The following is a 14523-nucleotide window of genomic DNA, read 5'->3' as shown; positions in this document are numbered from 1 at the left end:
AATGGGAGGCACATGATATTATTTTCTGTTAAACAATAAATCCTACTATTTACTAACTCTTAATTAGTGTTTTTGCAGCTTGATTGTATTCTGTAATATGTGGGGTCAGTATAACCTTTTTGCTCCCAGCCTATAATTCCCTTTTACAACTTTGAGAATTTTGGCTCCTGCTATAAATCAGGGGGGCCCTTGTCCAGGAGGATAAACATCTGCCAAAGTCCTTAGCCAGCTGGTTTTCTGCCTGGCATAAAAACATTTGCAAATCTTTAAGCTCATTTTAAAATACAGGCCTTGATCAGATGCCTCAATTGCACATGGCTGCACTACCTCTGGCCTCTGGGCCAATCTGTATTCCCCAAGCCATGGCTGCCCAACGATGAAGGAAGGCCAACCAGCAGTGACGCATGCATGGCATCGCTATGTATGGCGCATGCGAGTGGCACCATGCATGTGCTGTACGCAGCAGTTTGGCGCCACTGGCACTCGAACACAGTATGAATGGTGGCAGGATCCTCCGCTTGCAGCTGTAGCGATAGCAGAGGGATCCCACTGCCATCTGTACAGCACTTGAGCGGCATTGGTGGCAAACCGCTATGTATCGTTAAAGAAATTGGAGTTCTTGTTGAAAGTACAGAGCTCTTGGTATATCCTTTTTAGTAAACCGCTATGTATGGCACATGCGCAGCACTGCACACATGCCCTGTACGGAGAGACGTCGTGTATGCCCTGTATATAGTGACGCCGCACATGTGCCGTACATAGCAGTTTGCCCCCAGCACCACTTGACCACCGTAAGGACACTGGTGGGATCCTCTGCACACGGCTGCAGCGGTGCGATGGCGGATTGCACCACCACAGCCAAAGGTGGCCGGGCGAGCACCCTGCGGAGTGCCTTCTGGTCGCCCCCCTCAGACATGGCACCTGGGGTGGTGCGCGCCCACCCCACCCCCCTCCTCCGCCACTGTGCTTGCCTAACCATAAACTAGCAGCTAGCGAGCAGGAAGAAAGCGTTTAGTTAATTCATAGGTAGCTCATGGGAGGTAGGTCAAAATGATCAGCACAGGAATGAAACTAAGAGAGGGGACAATGCAGCCCTAGCAGTGCTCACTGTTGGCGCATGATGCATGTCATGCGCCTTGGACACACCAACCACATGCTCCGCCTGTTGGCATGCAGCAGCAGCATGGCCCAAGTAAATAAATGCATTGGGACCACACCCTATGTTCCTCGTTGCAGAACTGGCAAGGACCCCCAATGCGCACACACTCCCACAGAGAGATGCCAAAGGACAGCCTAGGGAAAGGTCCCTGTGAGAGACATACAGCTAAAGGCATAAGAGCCTGCTGGATCAGGTCAAAGGCCCATCTAGTCCAGCATCCTCTTTACACAGAGGCCACCTTGATGTCCCGGGCAAAACCTTCAAGCAGGACCTCAGCCCAAGAGGGTTCTGGTACAGTCAAACCTTGGTTGATGAACGCAATGCATTCCGGAAGCCCATTCAGCTTCCGAAACGTTCAACAACCGAGGGGCAACCTCTGAGTGGTTGCAAGAGCTTATTGCACACAAGCAGAAATCACACCGGACGTTGGGGTTCTGAAAAATGTTTGAAAACCAGAACACTTACTTCCGGGTTTTCAGCATTCGGAAACTGAAACATACAATAACAGAGGCGCTCGTTGAACTGTATTTGAAAGTATTACTGCCTCCAACCATGGGGCAGGGCATAGCTATCAAGAATAGTAGCCATCAATAGTTTCATCTGTCATAAATGGGAGCAATCCTCTTGGAAAGCCATTGCGTGACTGAGCACATATTCTACCAGTTACTCTAGGCTTCCTACTTGGAGAAGATGCCTAAGGGTTGTTCTCCTGCTTCTTCCAGCCACTCTGGGAGTACAATGTGAAATGCTCATCATCTATTTTCCACTCAAACTACACATTATGTTTTTAGTTTCTTTGCTGCATAAACAAACAACCAAGCTAACATTAACAGTTAAGTACCACTATCTACATGTCCAATGAGATGGCTGAATGCTGCATCTTCCTAAGATGGAGAATAGCCCAGGCAACAACAAATTCAAAACAAAACAAAACAAAACAAGAAAGCAATAAATCAAAGTGCACAGGGGAAAGAGGATCTCTATCATCTATCTATCTATCATCTATCTATCTATCTATCATCTATCTATCTATCTATCATCTATCATCTATCTATCTATCTATCTATCATCTATCTATCTATCTATCTATCTATCTATCTATCTATCATCTATCCATTGCTCTATCTATCTATCATCTATCTATCTATCATCTATCCATTGCTCTATCTATCTATCTCTGCTGTCTGAGTACTCTTTTCAGGTCATGCTTCCTCACTCCAACAGTTTGTTTTTCTGTGAACTCCAATTCCCAGCAACCTTTGCACTTCCCACATAAACGATTAACACCTGACCTCATTTAGCTGAGCAAACACCCAAGTGGGTCAGTGAAGGGGCTTGAGATGAAGAAGGAAAGTCTGTGAATTCACCAGTGTCTACCAGGAGGGGTGAGCTGGAGCCTACCAAGAACTAAAGATAAGACATGCTGGGATTGGGTAGAAATTTCTGAACTGGGGGTCCCTGTTTTCCCCCTCTTTCTACCCCTTTGTGGCATTTGAAATGCAGACTTGATCTCACAAGGGGCTGCTGCTCTGGGTCTCAAATGTAGACCTGCCTTAGTCCTAAGAGGACCCGGGTGAGTCAAAGGAGGCTGGCATTCCTCTGGAGGAATGAGAAAGTGACAACAAGGGGCTCCCCAGTTTTGTGGGAGGAGGAATATGGTCAGCAAGGGAAAATGCAAGAGAGGGAATTCTTCCCGTGGATGGGTAAACAGGGGTGGGGTCTTGGCTTTTGCATTAATTAAATATTTCACTAAGGGGCAGTGTCCATGTAGGAGCATGATTGCTTAAGGGAGAGTCCTTGGGGAGCTGCAACCCAGAGTCAATATCAGAAGGGGAAAGAGGGACAGACAGGATGTGTTTTGAGGCTTCTGCAGGTAAAGGTTGCTACATTTCAGGAGCAAATATCAACAGAGTCCTAGGTGGAAGGAATGAAGATCAGCGATAGGTGGGGATCATGAAGGAAAGGTTGGCATGTTTGTGTGTTGATCATGCTCAATATCCAGGCTATTTATATTCCAAATAGCTTTAATTTCAGAAACATAACTGAGAAGAGCTACAATCTCATATTTATTCACTTTGTCCCTTTTAGAAAGCACAGATTTCTCCCTATTAACAATTAGGGATCTTCCTCTGTCTGTTACACTTCAGACAGATCACACGGACACAACACTCCCCTCGGCAGCATCCCTAAGGGGACCTGGGTGAGTCAAAGGATGACAGCCATTTGGAAGAATGAGAAAGTGAAAGCAAGGGATTTCTCATTGTGCAGGAGGAGGAATGTGAGTAGCAAGGAAGGGTGCAAGAGAGAGATTTCTTCCCATGGGAGGTTAAGATAGGGTGGGGTCCAGAAGCCATTTGTGTTTCGCATTATTTACATTTTTCACTAAGAAGGGGGATCTTGCTTAAGACAGAGCTGCAGCCTGGAGTCCACAACAAAAAGGAAAAGAGGGACAGGATGTGTATTAGGGCTTCTGCAGGTGGAGGTTGCTACATTTCCTGGAGCAAAGATCAAAAGAGTCTTAGGGGGAAGGAACGCAGCTCAATGGTAGAGTGCCTGCCTTGCATTGCAGAAGGTGGCGAGTTCAGTCCCCAGTATCTCCATGTAGGGCTTGAGAGAGGCTTCCCATATGAAACCCTGGGAGCTGCTGCCTGTCAGTGTAGACAGTACTGAGCTAAGTGGCCAAAGTTACTATTCTCTTGTGTATATGAGGATCATGAAGGAAAAGATTCATTTCTGAGCAGTTTTCCTAAACCAGTAACAGGAGAGTGTCCAGTGTGCATACAGGGATACTCCTGTGCTCCTAATTCTCTGTATTTCCTGTTTCTCAACATACCTTGTTTCAAACAATCTACTTTCCTGAACAGGCAAAGGGAAAGCGGCAGCCAGTAGACGAAGCAGAAGACGCCTGTGGCTAAGAAGAAGGTTGCAAGGAGCCCAGTTGGACCACAGCCAGGATGATGATGTTTGATACTTGCAAGGAGCCAGATTTGTGCATTGTCTATGGGGAACCCATCAGACAAAAGCCCATCTTCCATAAGAGAAGGGAGGGTCAGCAGGAAGCCCACCCAGTTGATGAGGAGGATGAACCCCTTTTTCATGGAGGAAGTTGCAGGGCCTCCTGGGAAATCACAGTACAGACAATTCCTGGTGCTGCTAAGGAGCAGGATGTGTGCATTGTAGGTGAGGAAAACATCTGGCAGTACTCCAACACCTGCGTGAGAAAGACGTGTTTGCAGAAAATCAGCTCAGGGGAGGGTCCAGTTTACAGCAAAGGAGACTCCAGTGTCCCAAGTAAAACTCTAGCCCAGACCGTTGTTGATGCCACAGCCAGGATGATGATGTTTGATACTTCTAGGGTCCCAGACCTGTGCATTGTCTATGGGGAACCCATCAGGCAAAAGCCCATCATCCATAAGAGAACGGAGGGTCAGCAGGAAGCCCACCCAGCTGAGGAGGAGGAGGATGTACACCTTCTTCGTGGAGGAAGTTGCAGATCCACCTGGGAAATCACAGTACAGACGATTCCTGGCACTGCTAAGGAGCAGGACGTGTGCATTGTGGGTGAGGAAAACATCTGGCAGAACCCCAACATCTGTGAGAGAAAAGCGTATTTGCAGAAAACCCTCTCAGTAGAAAGTCCCGTTCACAGCAAACTAGACTCCAGGCTCCCCAGTGAACTTCCAGTCCGGACTGTTGTCAATGCTGCTAGGGGACAAGACATCTGCATTGTGTATGAGCAAGGTGTCCTACAACAGCCCACCATTCATATCAGAATTGGGTATCCTGAGGAAACTCACCCAGGGAAGGATGTAGTTAAGCCTGTTGCTGGCGGAGAAGATTGGAAAGGCCCCAATGAATCTACTTTCCAAGCTGTTTTTAATGCTACCAAGGAACAAGACTCCTGTGTTGGGTACGAGGAAATGGTTAGTCAGAAGGCCATTTTTCAAGGAAGAGCCCCCAATGACGCCACAGCCCAGAGAGGTATGGATACTGGTAAGTAATGGGACTCCCAGGTAATGCATAGAACATAGAACCCACTCTATGTAGGTACTCTTTGCTGGGGAAACAATACTGCTCTTGAGGTGTGTGTGTGTGTGTGTGTGTGTGTGTGTGTGTGTGTGTGGCTTGTGCAGAAATTTTTAAAAAGAAATTATATACAGTGGTACCACAGGTTAAGTACTTAATTTGTTCCAGAGGTCCATTCATAATCTGAAACTGTTCTTAACCTGAAGCACCACTTTAGCTAATGGGGCCTGCTGCTGCCGCTGCACCACCACACAGCAATTTCTGTTCTCATCCTGAAGCAAAGTTCTTAACCCGTTGTACTATTTCTGGGTTAGCGGAGTCTGTAATCTGAAGCGTATGCAACTCAAGGTACCACTGTATACATCTCTGATAGCAATTTAACTTTGAGCTCCAACAATTCGGTTTGAAATCTAGATTTTTTATTTTCGAAATCTAAATTTATTTTATCTCCATTAAATATATCATTTACTTGATGATATTGCAACCAACCCGTAAGTACTTCTTCTATTTGATTATATGATTGAAGTTTTAATCCTTTATCGGTTTCCATCCATATCTCACCATAGGTGGCCCACCTTCCCTCAATATTTAATTTTTTAACAGTCAATGCCCCTACTGGAGATAGCCACCATGGTGTTTTTCGTTCTAACAGATTTTTATATTTGTCCCAATCTTCATAAATTGACTTTCTTATCACGTGATTTAGAAACCCTTTATAAACTTTACTTTGTCATACCAAAGATAAGAATGTGAAGAGAATCAGAACTTACAGGGTTAAGCAGTTCTGAGTGACGTCTCACATTCCGAGGCGTGGCTATGTTTCACAGAGGGGAGTGTTTTTCTCTGTGTCTTTGTTCCTTTCGCTTTTGCGGCGAGGCAGCAAGATGTGTGCTCTCTCGCCGGGTGATTTAAGAGTTGTTTTCCTACACGATTAAAGACTGTAAAAGCTAAGCAAGTACGCTTGAGTGTGTTTGAGTTATTACACACACACACAGCAACAGTTTCTACGCTGCGGAAACTCTGCTACAGGAAGCTGACGGAGAGCTATCCCCGGGGGTCCAGTGTGGAGCAGAGCGCAGGGAAGCGTCTGGACTCCATCCAACAGCCACAAAGAATGCCACCCAAATCTGTTATCATGACCTTCCAAGTCTAGTAAATCCGTATTTTCCAATGTTATCCACTCTTTCAACCAACACAGGCAGGATGCCTCGTAATAGAGTTTCAAATCTGGCATTGAGAATCCACCTCTTTCTTTTTTTATCTATTAAAAGTTTAGATTTTATCCTTAGTTTTTTCCCTTGCCAGATGAACCTCGGTAGTACTTTTTGTTGTTCCATGAATTGCCCTGGTCCTTTAATTACCAGAATCATTTGGAATAAAAACAGGATCTTGAGTTTTATATATATGTAAGGCTGCTGGGAGAGCGTTCCGGGCTATCTGCAGCCCCCCCCCCCCCAATCTCTGAGCATCCTCTGGAGAGCATAGCTCTGGAAAGGCATTCCCTTCTTCTCCAGGGCGCTCCAGCGACATAAACCAACTTGATTTATGCAATGCACAGCAAGAAGAATGAACCATCCGTAGATCTAAACTATGTATTTATTTACACTATATTACACAGACACAGAATCATGACGCTCTCTCTCATTCAGCTCCAAAAGAGAACAGGCAAAAGTGAAAGTACATCACATAATACATATAGATAGGATTATATCCGGTTCTCACACTTCCTCTCCGACAGACCGTGTGATTTCCACTAATCACAAAATGCGGCCTCGGAAGAGTGAAATTGCTAACAAAGGCTTGTGCAGAAATTTCTCAATTTAACTATGTACTTTTTGATGTTTCATTTGTTGCTCATAGTATTTTGCTGTATATTCTACTCTTAAGAACTAGGAAAGTTTCTGTCAGGCGATGGTGTGGTTGCTCGAGAGCAAACAGGCAAGACTCCAACCTGTCTTTTCCAGGCTTTATTATCTGTACAACCTATCTTACAGTGCAGAGTGTCACAAGTCCATGTCTGCTCAGTCGCTAGCAGAATCTGGGAGTGGGCGGTCCTTATACCTTACCCAGCATAACAGACGTGTGACCCCATCCTTCTCCTCTCCCTCTGTGCACAAACCTACTGCACAACGTGGACACTGGCAAAGGGGTACTTGCCTCCCCTCCCCTTTGCTCAGGCTCTCCCTAGCATCTTCTGATCCCTGCGCCCCTTCCCCACTGGAGGCAGGGCTTCCCTCCTCGCAGTGGAAGAACTGCTTCGCAAGATCTTCGGAGGCTCCTTGTAACACAACTGCTCTTCCACCACTCACCTCTGAGCTGATGGCAGTTCCCTGACAGTTTCAATGCATCAAGAATCAGAAATCTTGCTCTAACCAGGATGAACATAGCTATGCTCCCTAAAGCCAATCTAAGCTTGCAACTGGAGACTGATGAAACTTTGGCTCTGTCATAGAACCCACTCTATTTAGGTTCTGCTTGCTGGGGAAACAGCAGGACTCTTTGCTGGGAAAACTGTACTGTTCTTGGGTTGTACACAGTGTGTGTGTGTGTGTGTGTGTGTGTGTGTGTGTGTGTGTACACACCGTATTTTTCGCTCTATAAGATGTACCAGACCATAAGACACACCTAGTTTTTGGAAGAGGAAAACAAGAGGAAAAAAATTCTGAATCCCAGAAGCCAGGAAAGCAAGTGGGATCACTGTGCAGCCCTGGCTTATGGTGTAGCCACGCACAACCTCTGCCTGAGAGAGGCTGCGTGCGGCTAAGCCAGCGGGATCGCAGCGCTTTTCCTCCTCGGGGAAAAGCCCCCAAGAACCGCACACACGCTGCACACAGCTCTTTAAGGGGAGTGCTGAGCAGAGCCTCCCACCTGCATTCGCTCCATAAGACGCACACACACTTCCCCTTACTTTTTAGGAGGGGGAAAGTGCATCTTATAGAGCGAAAAATACGGTAAGCCTTGTAGACAAATTTTTCAATTTAGCTGGGTACTTTTTGATTTTTTGTTATTTCTTCACAACTACTTTCCCTATGTTCGTAGTCTGCTACATTGGCTGTATTGTCTGCTCTTGAGCACTAGAAAAGTTTCAAAGCACCAAGAATTGGAAATCTTGATCTAACCTCATGATGGGCAAAGAATATAGCTATGCTTCCTAAAGCCAATGTAAGCTTCCACCTGCAGACAGAAAATATTTGCTCTCAAGATTAGGAACTTGCTGGTGAATCTGACGCAATGGCAAAACCAGACTCAGGATATTGAGCAGAGTGGAAAGAAAGGTCACCCATGATGGCAACTCATTGCCCGCTTTGGCAGCAATGGCCCCAAAAGTGTATCAAAAAGACAAATATATTAGATTGAATCACTCTGTTTCCATCTCTCTATGACATCCATGTTTTCCTTCTCTCTTTATCCAGCAGGTGTTGTGCAGTGCAGAGAGAACAGAAGGAAATCTTCAAAAAAAGCACAGGATGAGATGGTGGAGCAGAACCTCCTGAGTCACGATGGACCAAGGAGGGAAAAGAGAAGCCACAGAAAACGGAAGACAGACAAATCCATCGTTCCTCAAAGTAGCTTCTTCACTGAGCAAGGAGAACAACCAGAAAACAGAGATGCTTTGAGAACATCCACAAAGGAGAAAACAATTCAAATGGCAGAATCTGGAGAAATAAGCAGTGGGAGCAGAAACAATGGAAACAGCCCCACATGCCCTACAGAGAGGAAGCGATTTACTTGTTTGGAGTGTGGCAGGAGCTTCAGGAAGCAGAAGCAGTTTGCTGTCCATCAGAAGACTCACACAGGAAAGAAATCACATAAATGTGCAGACTGTGGAAAGAGCTTCCGCAAGAAATGGAACCTTACAGTACATAAAAGAACCCACACAGGGGAGAAGCCTTTTAAATGTACAGTGTGCAAGAAAAGCTTTAATGTGAGATCAAACCTTAATGCACATCAAAGAACTCACACAAGGGTGAAGCCCTACAAATGTTCTGTGTGTGGGAAACGTTTCGTACGCAGCTCATACCTTAATGCACATCAAATAACTCACACAAAGAAGAAGCCCTACAAATGTTCTCAGTGTGGGAAACGTTTCGCACACAGCTCATACCTTACAGTACATAAGAGAACTCACACAGGGGAGAAACCTTTCAAATGTTCAAAGTGTGAGAAAAGTTTCAATTACAGCTCAAACCTTACCAGACATAAAAGAACTCACACAGGGGAGAAACCTTTCAAATGTTCAGTCTGTAATAAATGTTTTGCTCAGACGTCAAACCTTACTAGCCATCAGAGGATTCACAAAGGGCAGAGACCCCATGAATGCTCAATATGTGGAAAGAGCTTCACCCGTAAATCAAACCTCAAGAGGCATCAAAAGCACCACACAAGGGAGACGCCCAACCAGGGTTCAAATCTCAGTCAGAGTTTAGATGATGAATCGAGACCTTATGTAGGTGAGAACACACAGCGGATTTAAACCATGTAACTTCAACTATGGTAAGAAGGTCGCATCCACACAATACTTTTAAAGCTTCCCCCAAGGAATCCTGGGAACTTCAGTTCTTAAGGGAGCTGGCAACTGTAGGTCTATGAAGTACAAACTACTGTTTCCAGAATTCTTTTAACAAACCATAGAAAAGCTATAAATGTGCTTTAAAGGGGTGGTGCGAATGTGACCTCAGCCTCGGTGTCCATCGTTTGGGTGTCGCAGGAGCCACCCAGAGGCCACGTCCCCCCCTGAACCTCCCAATACACACACATAATACATGCTTTGGGCAGGTTCCTGAGTCTTTTAAGTGACTAAAACTCATTGCCTCAACTGGGTTGTTGTTTATTGTTTGTGTGGATTCCATGTGATAGTTGAAAAGTTTTTTTACATATAATAAAGTGCCTTCATTTTAATACGTTATGCTATGAAAATTGCTCTTGGGAGAATCTAGAGAAAACTCAGCTCTTTCCTTGGCCAGAGCACAGTCAACCAGCACCTTTCTCTCTTGACACTGGGAATTTCTCCCCAATAAATTCATCCGGCTGAATTAACCATGTTGGGGATAATCTACGTGATTCTTTAGGCTTTTGAAACCAAAGAGAAGGATTGACCCAAGGAAGGAAGGGAAGGTTGAAGGCTTCAGAGGCTTCCCTGTTGGAAATGTAAAATTGACACAGTAGCTGCTTCTGCTTTTTAGATTTGTTTAGAGACTACCAATCCTGAATAATAAAGTTGTATAAATAGTACATTTTGTACTCTCCTGTTTTCTCTGGCTCCTCAACAAAAATGGATGCAACTTTCCAATTTAGGTTGCAGTTTCCAGCACACTTAGCACACATTCACACCATAATTATAATTAATAATAATAATAATAATTTATTACTTATACCCCGCCTATATTGCTGGGTTTCCCATGCAGTGAAAGCAGTGTGATACTGCTTTAAACAGTCATGGCTTCCCCCAAGGAATTCAGGGAGCTGAAGGCTGTTAAGAGTGCTGAGTTGGGTTAGGGAAGACCTGCTATTCTCCTCACAGAGCTACAGTTTCCAGCATTACTGGGGGAGAGGAACTGATGGTTAAACCACTTTGCCCTAGATGCTCAAAGAACCCTAAAAGATTGGTGACTTCCAGTAGCCAAGCTGGAGTTTATTCAGCAATACTTGATCCTCTGTATATATGAAAACTTTATCAACCATAAATCATTGGCCGCACCTGTAACTGAAATTGTGACAGACAGAATGTGAAGCTTCACTAAAGTTATATTTCCCTTTGAGAAATAGCTTGACCTGTTGAAATTCTGCCTGCTACACAGCTGTTAAAGGCCCAAGGATCAGAATAAGTACACTCAAAGGAAGGGAGAAGCAGCTTTTGAGGACTCGGGGGATTCCTATTGCCTGGTATCTAAACCACTCACAAATCGCTCACAGCTCTGCATTCACTCATTGGCTGAACGGCTGGTGCCTAGACATAAGGAAGGAAGGTACCATCCCAGGGAAGAGCGTTCCAGGAGTGAGGAGGCACCTCAGAAAAGGCCGGTTCTCAGGTCGCGAGGCTCCAGGCCTTTTGTGTCAGAGGCACACGGAGGAGGAGGAGGAGTCTTTTTAATAAAAAATAAAACCCACAAAAGTTGATGTTATTATGTTGACAATATGTGAAACCAAGCCACAATTTAAAAACAAAAGAAGAAAGCTATAAATCAAAGTGCAAGAGGGAAAAAGAGGGCGTTTCTGTCTTTTTCTCTCTCTGCTGTTTAATTCCTCACACTTCTGCCCTGCCACAGTTTGTCTTTCTGTGAACTCCAATTCCCAGCAGCCTTTGCACTTCCCACATAAACTATCAGCACCTGGGTCCATTTAGCTGAGCAAACACCTAAGTGGGACAGTGAAGGGGCTTGAGATGATGAAGCAAAGTCTGTGAATTCACCAACGTCTACCAGAACGGGTGAGCTGGAGCCTACCAAGAACTCAAGAGAAGATATGCTGAGATTGGGTAGAAAATTCTGAACTGGGGGTCCCTGTTTTTCCCCTTTCTTTTTGTGGCATTTGAAATGCAGACTTGAATCTCACAAGGGGCTGCTGCTCTGGGCCGCGAGTGTGGATGTTCCTTCCGGAGCCCTAAGGGGACCTGGGTGAGTCAAAGAATGACAGCCCTTTGGAAGAATGAGAAAGTGAAAACAAGGGATTTCTCATTGTGCAGGAGAAGGAATGTGGGTAGCAAGGAAGGGTGCAAGAGAGAGATTTCTTCCCCTGGGAGGTTGAGATGGGGTGGGGTCCGGGGGGCAGCCTCTTGCCTTTTGTGTTTTTATTAGCTTTTCAATTAGATACTCCACATACACATATTGTATTACATTTTATATTTATACTTGCTCTTCAAAGCTGACTTGCTTCCTTCTTTCTTGTTGTCTGTAATTTACCACTGTAGCACCCTGCTTGTGGTTAACGCTTAGCTGGAATGAAATATTCAACGCAGCAATAGAGAAATTAAAATAATAATTTATTTGTCAGACAAATAAATGAGAGGCTCAGTGGTATATGGTTACCAAGCTCTGGCCTGGCCTCTTGCCATCCTGGCCAGCACTTATATTCCCTTAATCCAGCCCCCTTTGCTCCTCCTGTGGCTGCCTCTGTCCAATCAGCCTGGTTGAATATTCCTATTGGCTGTTTGCTAGAACCAATCACAAAAGATACACCCACAAAAGATACACCCACTTCCTTGCCCTTATAAGGGAGACAAAGAGCTATATATGTGACAAATAAGTAATAATATATCTTACATGGAATCTTAATTACCAGCTCACCTCTTGCCCTCCTTGCCCTATTGCCTTCTAAAACAAATGTTTAATCTTACATTTTTATGTTCAACAGATGTCAAGGATCTTGAGTTTCACATCAACATTGAAAGATTTCCTTCATTTGAAAGTTTCTAAACAAATGCCTGACAACCATATATCAAGAGTGCTTGGATGGCGTCTTCTGTCTGGCAGGGGGGCTAGGCTGGTGGCTGACTTAATTTCAGGATAAATACAACTCTTACAACCATATGAAATAAGAATCTAGCATTCCTTAAATCCTTTGCATAATTACATTTAAGCCAATATATTTAAGCTAATATATTTCATTCACTTATCATAGGTAGCCTTTTAAAAGAATAAAGCCTTTGTAAAGTAAAAAGGAACTCAGTAAAAAACAGCTTTTAAAAAGAAGCCTCTTCAGTTTACACCTCCCCCCTTTCCCCCTCCTTTCCCAGCCAGCTAGATGCTTCTCCCATTAGCTCTTCCCAACAGCTTTAGAAAATTTCCCAAAAATGCTCTCTTTTCTTCTAGCCAAGCCAGTTGCCTTTTTCACTGCTCTTGGCCTTTCAACCTTGGAAAGAAGATCTGGCTCATTTTACTGAGAGGCACATTGGTATTATTTTACTATTTACCCTTGCCTTTAATTGTGTTTTTTTTCAGCCTTGGGGCAGCATATGTAATTCTCCCTTTTTTATGACTTTGAGAATTGTTTTTCTACTATAAATCAATGGGGCCCCCCTTGTCTTAGGAGAAAAACCTCTTGCCAAGGTTCTTTCTGCCTGGCATGAAACATTTGAAAATCCTTTTTTTAAGCTCATTTTTAAATACAAGCCTTGATTGCAATATATAAGCTTTGATAAAAAATGCAGGCTTATGATTAGATGCCTCACCACTACTGTTAGTTATATTAGTTTACTTATACATTTTGCTTCTTATTATTTTCATTATCCATCACTTTTCTTATTCTTTCCCATTATGAGATTTGTTTCCAATTCTACTAGTTTTACTATTCCATCTTTTCTTTCCTTTATACAACATAAATTTTTCCGATTCTTTTTGAAATGTTTCCTCACCCTGTTGTCGAATTTTCCCTGTTAGTTTGGCTATTTCTGCATATTCCATTACCTTCTGTCTCCATTCTTCTACTGTTGGTAATTGTTGCTGTTTCCAAACATACGCTAACAGTAACCTCGCTGCTTTTGTTGCATAAAAAAACAGTTTCTAGTCATTCTTTTTTTTAAAAAAAATAATATTTATTAAAGTTTTCAATAGTAATACAATAAAAAGAAAAAACAAAAAACAAAAATACAAAAATAAAAATATTTAAAAACACATAAGGTTTCCATTACTTATTTTTCATTAACTTATTTCCCAGACCTCCTCATACCTCCCTTTTTTGTATTCCAATTCAAATTGTTAGTTCAGCAAATCCTTATCAATGAATTTTAAGTTATTTCTAAACCTTAGTTTCTAGTCGTTCTTAACCAGATCTTCTCCTACTATTCCTAACAAGAATGTCTCTGGCTTTTTCAAAAATGTATATCTAAAGATCTTCTTTAGCTCATTGTATATATTTTCCCAGTCCGTTTTTACCTTATCATATGAGCACCGCATGTGAAAGAAATTACCTTCTTTCACCCCACATTTCCAGCAATTCTTGTTTCCTGTTTTGTACATCCTTAACAGTTTAGTTGGAGTGAGATACCATCTGTACATCATTTTTAACAGATTTTCTTTTAACAAAGTGCATGCTGTGAATTTTAGCCCAGTGTTCCATAGTTTTATACACTTCTCGTATTCAGTGCTATGGCCAACATCCATTGCCTATTTAATCATGACGCTCCTGATTTCTTCGTCTTTTGTGCACCATTCTAATAAAAACTCAGACCTTTGACAATATTTTTGTGTTTTGTAATACTGCAGTTTCTAATATTGATTTGGTTTGTTCGAAACCTCTTGCTTTTTTATCTTTTGGGGAAATGTCATCCATTTGACGATACTCTATCCAACTTGATAATTTATCTTTTAGTTCCTCGTAAGGCCTGATCTTTATTACATTAT

This window comes from Podarcis gaigeae (genome assembly GCF_964106915.1).
Source record: "Podarcis gaigeae genome assembly, chromosome: 2".
Taxonomy (NCBI): domain Eukaryota; kingdom Metazoa; phylum Chordata; class Lepidosauria; order Squamata; family Lacertidae; genus Podarcis; species Podarcis gaigeae.
Note: the sequence above shows the minus strand (reverse complement) of the source record.